Source organism: Gracilinanus agilis, chromosome 4, assembly GCF_016433145.1.
Source record: "Gracilinanus agilis isolate LMUSP501 chromosome 4, AgileGrace, whole genome shotgun sequence".
Taxonomy (NCBI): Eukaryota; Metazoa; Chordata; class Mammalia; order Didelphimorphia; family Didelphidae; genus Gracilinanus; species Gracilinanus agilis.
In genome coordinates, this window is record NC_058133.1 from 503,668,616 (window position 1) to 503,678,615 (window position 10,000).

Sequence of the window (10,000 nt, forward strand, 5' to 3'; positions counted from 1 at the left end):
CCTAGTGTACTTCAGCAGACAGCATCAGACTGGGTCTGACCCTACCTTTTATGATTAACTTCTTCTTCCCATCTGTGGAATGGTCTTTAAATGGTGCCCTTAAAGTGCATTATTCCATCACCCTGACCGGTCATGCTCATTGTTCCTGCTTACCATAGTTAATGTATCCTCTATATTCAAAGAAGTTCTCTGACCAATTTGCTGAATTTTTTCTTAAACATATCAAGCACCTGCAGTTTACAAGGCATTTTGCTGGGTGCTGGAGATCCAAAGACAAAACAATAGCAACAAGAAATTGAAAGAGCCCTGGAGGAACCTAAAGGTAGTCAAATCAAGTCAACAAGCATTTATTTAAGCACTTACTATTTGACAACCGTTGGTTAATTGTGTTGTACTCTTTCTGACCCCATATTTGGGGTTTTCTTGGCAGAAATACTAGAATGGTTTGCCATTTCCTTCTCCAGCTATTTTGACAGATACAAAAACTGAGGTAACCAGGGTTAAATGACTTGCCCAGGGTCTGCTATCCACTGTGCCATCTAGCTGCCTCACTTTTTCTAGACATTGTACCAGACCCTGAGGATACAAAGACCAAAAAAATTGAAACTGCCTCGGAGGACCCTATATTCTACCAGTGGGATCCAAATTCAAGCCAAAAAAAAAGGCAGTTCCTGCCTCTAAGGAGCTTATATTATCATGGATATAATATATCATTTTATATTATATTATACATTTATAATATGATATGATATGATGTAACTAATATAATGTAATGTAATGTAATGTAATGTAATGTAATGTAATGTAATGTAATATAATATAATATAATGTAATATAATATAATATAATACAATACAATATAATATAATACAATATAATATAATTAATATAATATAACATAATATAATATAATACAATATAACATAACATAATATAATACAATATAACATAACATAACACAACACAACACAACACAATACAATACAATATAACATAACATAACATAACATAATACAATATAATACAACACAACACGATATGATATGATATGATATGATATGATATGATATGATATAGTAGAGTATGATATAATTTCATCATATTTACAGATGAGGAAATTGAAGCATGGAGAGATTAAGGTTCCACAAGTAGTAAACACAAGGGACAGAATTTGAACTCAGACCCCACATACCTTATTAGGATCCAGGGAATTGGAACCCCTCTAGCGCTTTTTTCAAGATACCCCTCCAAACCCCAAACCCAAAGGGAATTATTATTACATCCATTACTCTTGTCAGTCCTCTTCCCCAAAAGATTTATAGCTGTGAGAGACCTCAGAGGTCATCTGGATCAAATCCCTCCTTTTTTCAGAGGAAGAAACTGAGGCCCAGAAAGGACATAAGTGCCTTAGAGGATCAAAGACCTAGAGTGAGAAGAGATTTGAGGCCCAGAGAATAAGGAACTTAGGAGGCCCAGAAAGATTATAAGTGCCTTGGAGGATCAAAGACCTAGAGTTTGAAGAAAGATTTGAGGCCCAAAGTGTAAGGGACTTAGGCGGTCCAGAGAGATCACATACCAAGTAAGGGTCAGAATCAGGATTGGAACTCGGGCTAAGCTGGAAATCAGGAAGACCTCAGCCCAAATCCAGCCTCAGACACTTACTAGATGTGTGACCTTGAACAAGTCACTTGATCCTGTTTGCCTCAGTTTCCTCATCTGTAAAATAATCTGGACGATGGCAAACCACTCTGGTGTCTCTGCTAAGAAGACCTTAAACAGGGTCTCAGAGAGTCAGACACAACTGAAATGACCCAACAACAACGGCGCCCTCTGATTCTGCTGCCCCATGTCTACCTGGTCCAGACCCTCCAATGGGTAACTCTTTGAAGAGGTCCAACTACCTGGAGGCGAAGCACCTTTCTTCCTTGCCCCCTGTAGCAGGGCACATGGCTGGCTTAGACTTAGAGCCCAAGGCAGGATTTGAACACAAGACTCTGGGAGTATCCGGTATCCATACTTGCTTCCCAGCTCCACTAATCTGTGGCCAGACTTTTCGAAAGTTCCCATCCACCCCCGAGGCTTACTCCAAAGGACGGCCGGTGCCTTCTTGGCCTTGGCGCAGGAACCTGGGCTGCAGCAGGCATCAGGAAACCAAGGGAATGGGGTGGGGGTCAGGGGGAAGCGGAGGCTGGGAGGGGTCATCGGTCTGTGCTTATGAGCTTATGAGCTTATGTGCTTAGGAAGCCTCCCTTCCTGCTCAGCCTCGGAGTCCTGCTCCGAGCTGATGGACACCAGGGCGTCTGCCTGGGCCTGGGATTATTTCATCACATTATATTCCCCAGCTGGGAAGGACCTCGGAGCAGCCGGAGCTCCTCGTTTTACAGAAGGGGAGACTGAGGCCCCGGGAGCTCGAGGGACTTCAGGATCACAAGACACTTGGTCTCTCCCCGTCTCCCTGGCATCCCTCAAGGGTGAAGGAGCTCCCGGTGCCCGATACACTGGGGGGGTCTTTGGAGGGGGAGGGGAAGGGGCCGTGGATCGTGGTTGAGGAATCGATCGACTCTGGCCCAAATGAAGAGGTGCCATCCGGAGAGGGCCTTGGGGGAGGTTCTTCTCCTGCCCGCCCCCCAGACACCCACCCAGCTGGGACTGGTCGTATGGTGGCCGCGCTGACGGGATGTGGTGACTCCGAGGGCGATAACTGCTCTGGGAAGTGCTCCGAATTCCTTGGGAGACAATCAAAGGGAACCCACTGAGGGTGGCAAGGCCTGGAGCTGGAGAGAAGGCGGAGGAGCACGTTAATCATTGATTTTCCTGCTCTTCATGCGCAGGTTCGCTGGTTCCCGTAGAACGCAGAGCCCGTCGGGGCCTCGCCAGGAGCCAGGAGGAATCTTGGAGAAGACGGTTGTCCAGACGATGGTCTATCGATGGGTCCTCCCAGTGGAACAGCCCCCCTTCCCTGTCTTAGTTCTCTCTCTCCAAGGAACACCGAAGCCTTCCGGGATTGTCCAGCTGCTCATTCTGTCCCCCTCCCCGGCCTTCCCCATCACTCTGGGGGTGGGTCCTTTTTTAAGGACGGTCATCTCCCCGACAGAATAGAAGCCCCCTGAGGAAAGGGACTGCTCCGATCTCTCCTTCGTGAGTTTGGCATCTCTCTGCGTGATCGTGGGCCAGGCCCTTTGCTCTGTGGACCTCAGTTTCCTCATCAGAAAAAAGGGCTGAAGAAAGGAATTCTTTCCTTTGAAGACCAATGGGGTCTCAGAGAGTTGGGCTTGACTGAAAAGACTAAAGAACAACAACGTGGGGCAGTTAGGTGGCAGGTGGGGCAAGGATTGAGTTCCAGACTCGGAGTCGGGGAGAGATGAGTTCAAATCTGGCCTCAGACACTTCCTCGTTCATGTACAGGCTCCAGATGTGAAATCTTTGGAAGCCTAAGCTAGTGGCTCTGCCCCCTGGGATGCTGGGTATTAAGCAGGCCCAGCAGGACCTCCCTGAATTCATTCCGGCAGGGAATTATGAACGAACCCCAATTTATCTTTGCCTTCTCCCCTCAATCTTTCATTCTCCTGCTTCCTCCCTCCCCGTTCTCTCAGGGCAGGGCTCTCTGCTGTTGTCATAATTCGAACCCCTCCCCATCCTCCTTCAAGATGTTAGCTGGCAGGAGTCATCATTTCAGAGTCCAGCTGCTCCAGCAACATCAAGGGACTTCTGGGGCAGGGTCATCACCGGCAGTCCCCTGCTTTCACGCCCTTTCCTAAAATTGATCATGAAATTTCTGGGTAAGGATGAGTTCTTTGGGGATGAGATATCAGGAGCCAGCAGGGTTCCCCTCGCCTGCCAGGATAAATGCTTGCTGATGAAGCCATCTAGGAGAGCCTGGGCCACAGAAGCCCTGTTGGGCCAAGCTATGGCTTCTTGCTCTCTATCTTGCAAGATGTGTGTGTGTGTGTGTGTGTGTGTGTGTGTGTGTGTGTGTGTGTGTGTGTGTGTGTGTGTGTGTGTGTGTCACCCTGACCCTCAATCTTCCTCTTTTTTCCTGCGTGATTATGACACAGACTGCAAATGGACTGTGTCTATTTTTAAAAATTAAAAACATTTTTTTAAAATTAAAATTGTTGGGGGCAGCTGGGTAGCTCAGTGGATGGAGAGTCAGGCCTAGAGACAGGAGGTCGTAGGTTCAAATCTGGCCTCAGACACTTCCCAGCTGTGTGACCCTGGGCAAGTCACTTGACCCCCATGGCCTACCCTTACCACTCTTCCACCAAGGAGCCAATACACAGAAGTTAAGGGTTTAAAAAAAATGAAAAAAAAAATTAAAATTGTTATTTTGTTTTGCTTTTTTAAATTAAATTTTTTGTTTTATTTTTTAAGTTTAAACGTTTGTTTTCTAAAAAAACCAACCAACCCCAAACCCTCCTCTCTCCTCACTTTCCAAAAAGAAAAGAAAGAGGCAGAAACAAAGCAGAACTGACCAACTCCTTCTGACCAGCTATAAAATATTCCACAGCCAAAGGCCCCCACCTCGGCAAGAAAGATAGAGTAACGCATTCATTTCCCTGCCCTTTCTTCAAGGTCGAGCTCGGTCATTATCATTATACAATACCAAGTTCCTTTTTTTATTGTTGTTTTTCCATTTTAGAAAAAAAAAAAAAGAAAAATGTACTGAAATTTTTCGGTTTCACGTCACCTACATTTCTCAATGGGCTCCTTCCTGTCTCCCACATCCCTTTGCAAAACAAAAAACTAAACTGAACAACAAGAAACAATAAACCTGCGTCTTAAAACAAGAGAAGAGAGAGGGAAAAATGAGTTCCGCAAAACTAAGCAACATGGAAATGGCGGAGATGGGCATTGGCATCGATTGCCCAGAAAGGGAAGGAAGCTCCTCTCTCACCTCCCTTCTTTGGGCCAAGCTTCTGCCGTAGAATTTCGGGGTATCCTTTCCAGCGTTTTCCTGCTGTTACTTTGGTGCCATTGTTGTGTGTATTCTTTTCCTGCTTCTCCTTCCTTCCCTCTGCATCCATTCCTAATCTTCTCATAATTCTCCAGTCATTCTTTATTATGATGAAGTGATGGGCTACGATGCTGCGGGAAGCCATGACCCAATGGATACTCTTCCCCATTTGTGGAGGGTCTGGGAAGGGGACCAAATGGAGGATTTGAGAGGGACAGAGGAAAGGTCTAACGGAACAGGAGTCTGAAGATCTGGGCTCCAGGCTGGTGTGACTTTGGGCAAGTCACTGCAATTTCTAAACCTCAGTTTCCTCCTCTGTAAAATGAAGGGTTTGGGTTTTTTTTTTTTTTTTTTTTTTTTTTTTTGGTCTTCTTTTCTGAAAAGACTACCTTGGGACTGAGGGCAGGGGGGCCGGGCTCTCAGAGGGAGCTCCTAGTTTCGGGGGCTGGCTCGGAGGGCCTCCTGGGAGCAGCAGCCTGTCCTAGCACGCTTTAACGCCTCACTGCTCCTGCTCTCTGCTGGGGCCCGGCTTCCAGGAATCCCCAGGCTGCTTGCTCCTTTTAACACCCACTCTGCCTAACAAGGCATTATTGCTATCAGACCCAATCTGTGCTAACCGCATTGATTGCTATGTCAATAGGCAGGAGATGGAGGGGAGCCTGGGAGATCTTTATCTGGGCCACAGAGGCACTCTCTCTTTCTTTTTCGGAGAGCCTGTAATTTAAACCTGGGAAGGAGGGGCTGCCATCAGGGCTCTGTCTCCTCCAAGCATTAGGGCTCTCGGGGCACCTGGAGGGATTAGGATTGCTTCGGAGTACTTAGATTTCCAGCCTCCCGTTGGGATCCACACCCACTCCTCCCCACCCCTCTCTCCCTCTCCCTCTTCTCTTTTCCACTTTCTCTCTTTGTCTGATTTCTTCAGTCTCCACTTTGGACTCGTGCCCCATCGTGCCCCATCATGCCCCATTCCCCGACCCCCCCACACACCCCAGGCCCAAGTTTCTCCCCAAAAGTAATTTGAAAACATTTTATTTTTATTCTCCTTTTCTCTTTTATTCACACAGCTAGTAAATTTCCCTGTTGGTCATTGTCGTGAGAGCAAACTCATAGGGAACCGGGACCCCCCCAATAAAGCCTTAAATACCCCGATGGGAAAGTATTAGGCTTTGATCCGCATCCATCTTTCTCAGGAGGTGGGTACCTTCCCCATCACTTTTGGAATTGTTCTTAAGTGAATCGAGAGCTTCGAAGACCTGAATTCTAATGCTGACTTAGATCCGGAATCCTGGGCAAGTCACTTAACCTAAACCTTAGTTTTTTCACCAATAAATTGAAGATAGAGTGCTAAGGGTTCAAGGAAAGGCTAAGACAGCCCCTCCCCGCCAGGAGCTCACATTCTAATGGGAAGACAACAGACAAATCGCTATTCACAATATATTCAGGGGAAACGGAAGGTAATTTTTGACTTATTTTGATTTTATATCTCAAAATAAATATTTTAAATAAAATAAATAAATTTAAAATAAAATAAAATAAATATTTTATTCACATTTTAGTACCTTCGTTGGTTTATTCTTTAACTTAATTATTAATTATTATTAATTATATTTATATATTATTTGCACACCTACATATAATTAATATTAATATTTATTTTAATTGATTATTTTTATTCATTTATTGATTTAAAAAAAAACAAAACCCTTACCTTCCGTCTTGGAGTCAATACTCTGTATTGGCTCCTAGGTGGAAGAGTGGTAAAGGTAGGCAATGGGGGTCAAGTGACTTGCCCAGGGTCACAAAGCTAGGAAGTGTCTAAGGTCAGATTTGAATCCAAGACCTCCTCTTATCTCTAGACCTGACTCTCCATCCACTGACCTACCCAGCTGCCCCCTTTAATTGATTATTAAACACATCTTGGATTTATTTCAAGGGAAGACCTTTGCCTGGAACTCAAAGGAAGCCAAGAGGCAAGATGAGGGAGGAAGAACATTCCAGGCACGGGGGACATTCAGGGGAAACGCAGGCAGTTGGGAGATGGAGTGCCGTGTTCGAGGAAGAGCCAAGAAGGCTCTCGAGGAGGCCGGATCCCAGAAGTGGAGGCCAGTTAGGGACTAGGAGACTGCCAAGGTAGGAAGAGGCCCAGTTAGGAAAGGCTCTAAAAGCCAAACAGAGGATTTTCTAAGGAAAGTGATTTGCTCGAGAAATGTGTTTATCGGTGCCCACACCACTGCCATGAGAGGCAGCGCTGTCAGGCTGGACTCGTCCCCTCCCACAGCCCGGGCTCCCACTTGCTCCCATTTTCCCCCCTAAGCGAGGCAGTGAGCTGCGTGGCTAGGGAGCTCCCCGGCCCACCAGGCTGTTTCCAATTTGAACGTCATGCATCTTGCTCCTTCAGATGTCAGATCATTCCTTCGCTGGAACTAATGATGATCTAGGGCCCGGGCGGCCCAGGACCTCCCGAATCGGAGATAAATCCTGCCTCTGTGTAAACACCCAGGTCTGCAGGGGCCCCCACCAAGGCCTCTGAGCTGGATCCGAGGCAGGAAAAAACAGGGGCAGGTTAAGCAGGAAAAGGGCTTCTTCCCCCTTCCCCACCCCCCCAGGAGTTCACTTTGGTATAATGAGAAAGAAAATGAGAATTTCTCTGGGGTTCCGTAGAAGCCCCCCTTTAGAGTCAGGGAATAAGGAACAAGAGAGGGAGGGATGGACTAGGCTTCTCCTTCAGCCTCTTCTCATCACAGGATAATAGATATCAAACTGGAAGGGGCACTGAGTCCAATCTTCTTCTTTTACAAATGAGGGAAACTGAGGCCCAGTGCTAACTAGAGTCACACGGCTAGTAAGCCCAGAATTTCTGCCTCTCCAGTCACCTTTCGCCCTTCAGCTGCAGAGGCAGAATTCAGATTAGCAAGAGGCTTTTTTGCCCCCCTAGACACTCCCCAGGTCAGATCTGGGAGCTGATACCTGGGGAGAGGGCGATTCCTATCCTTTGGCCTAGAGCATCATTCCTTCTCTTCCCCACCTCTTCCACCCCCACCCCTCCGGAAAAAACCCTTCCAGCCCACAGTGATGCCTTCCTCCTGTGAAAATGAGCAGTACTTACTCCCACCTGTCTTTTAGCATTGTTGGCCTGATACTGTTCTTTATCCTTTCTTGTACATTTTCTGTCTTTCCAACTAGTTTGGAAGAAGCTTCCCAGGGCATGAATCACGAGCTGGAAGAAACATTCTTCCTCCCCCAACCCTGAACATAATAAGGGCTGATTGATTGATTTAGGAGAGGGTTGAGAGCTTTTTTCCCCCTCTTTGGTGAGGAGGGAAGAGAAGCTTCTAAAGATGGTGGCAGTTTCTGTGATGTCACCAATCAATCAATCAACATTATTTGAGCACCCACGATAAGCCAAGCAGTGGACAGACCAAGGATGATCTGGTAGCCGGACACCATTTTCTCCTTTTCTCTATGCCATCTCTGGAAAGGAACAAATTATTTTAGGGGTTCTAGATAGCTCACGTTCCCCAATTTCTTGGTCAAATTTAAATCTCTTTTCTGGAGCTGGTGTCTCTCGTTGTTTTGATTTCTGACCTCCTACCTTCCCCAGCACACACCCTATTGTTTTGTTTTTTATACTCTTTGAAGATTTGGGTTGGGGGGGCAGCTGGGTAGCTCAGTGGATTGAGAGCCAGGCCTAGAGATAGGAGGTCCTAGGTTCAAATCCCACTTCAGACACTTCCCAGCTGTGTGACCCTGGGCAAGTCACTTGACCCCGATTGCCCACCCTGACCACTCTTCCACCTAGGAGCCAATACACAGAAGTTAAGGGTTTTAAAAAAAAAGATTTGGGTTGGAAGGAATCTTAGAGATCATTAGCTCAGAGGATCTCAGATTCTGGGCTGAAAGGACTCATTAGAGATTCTCTAGCTCAGGGGTTCCCAAATTTTCTTGGCCTGTTGCCCCCTTTCCAGAAAAAAATATTACTTAGCCCCCTGGAAGTTAATTTTTATAAAATTTTAATAGCAATGAATAGGCAAGATAAATGCCCCTGTGGCTATCACAGCCTCCCCTAGATCCTATAGCACCCACCAGGGGGCAGTGGCACCCACTTTGGGGATCACTGTTCTAGAACAACCCTTCATTTTGTAAGGAGGGAAAATGGAAGTCCAGATTAGAGAAAGAGTCGTAAAATGAGTTCATGGCAAAGATGGGGCTCCTGGTTTCCAGTTTAATACTTTCCTGGCATCTCGTAGATTTACATTTATTTCATAAGGTCATCGTAAAGCTGGAAGGGACCTCCCAAGCCATCTAGTGGATACCCTCATTTAATAGAGGAGGAAACTGAGTCCCAGAATGGCCAACTGATTTGCCAGTGGCTGCACTTGGGTAGCTTGGATAGAGCACTAGGGGTAGAGTCAGGAAGACCTGAATTCAAATCCAGCCTCAAATATTTCCTACCTGTGTCACCCTGGGCAAGTCACTTAACCCTGTTTGCCTCAGTTTCCTCATCTCTAAAATGAACTGGAGAAGGAAAATGGCCAACCACTCCAGAATACTTGCCAAGAAAACCCAAATGGGATCATGAAGAGTCAAACATATAACTAACATATAACATATAACAACATAACTAAAAAAACAACTACTAAACCACAGAAACATTGAGCAAAGTTCAAGGGTCCTTACAAGCTGAGGCTTGGGGTCCAGGAGAATGGGCTGAGGACCACAAATGTCTTTGCTATAATCTGAGGCTTTTTCATATTTATGGACCAAAATATTTGGTAAGTGCCCTTTTGGTAACAGGCGCTTTCTGTCTTCACATCATCTTCGTCTCTGTACATGGTCTCTCCTTCAGCTCTTAGCCCTTGAAGAGTAAAGAAAAACCCCGGATTCAGCCAAGCTAATCAAACTCTCCACTGAGCTGTCTGCATAGGCTGTATTCCACACCCAGAGCCTCCCACCTCTCTCGAGAAAGGCACGTGGCTTTAGGGCTGGAGAATTCGGCTTTCCAGGTCTCTTCATCGTTAATTTTGCAGCAAGTTGCATGTGATAGCT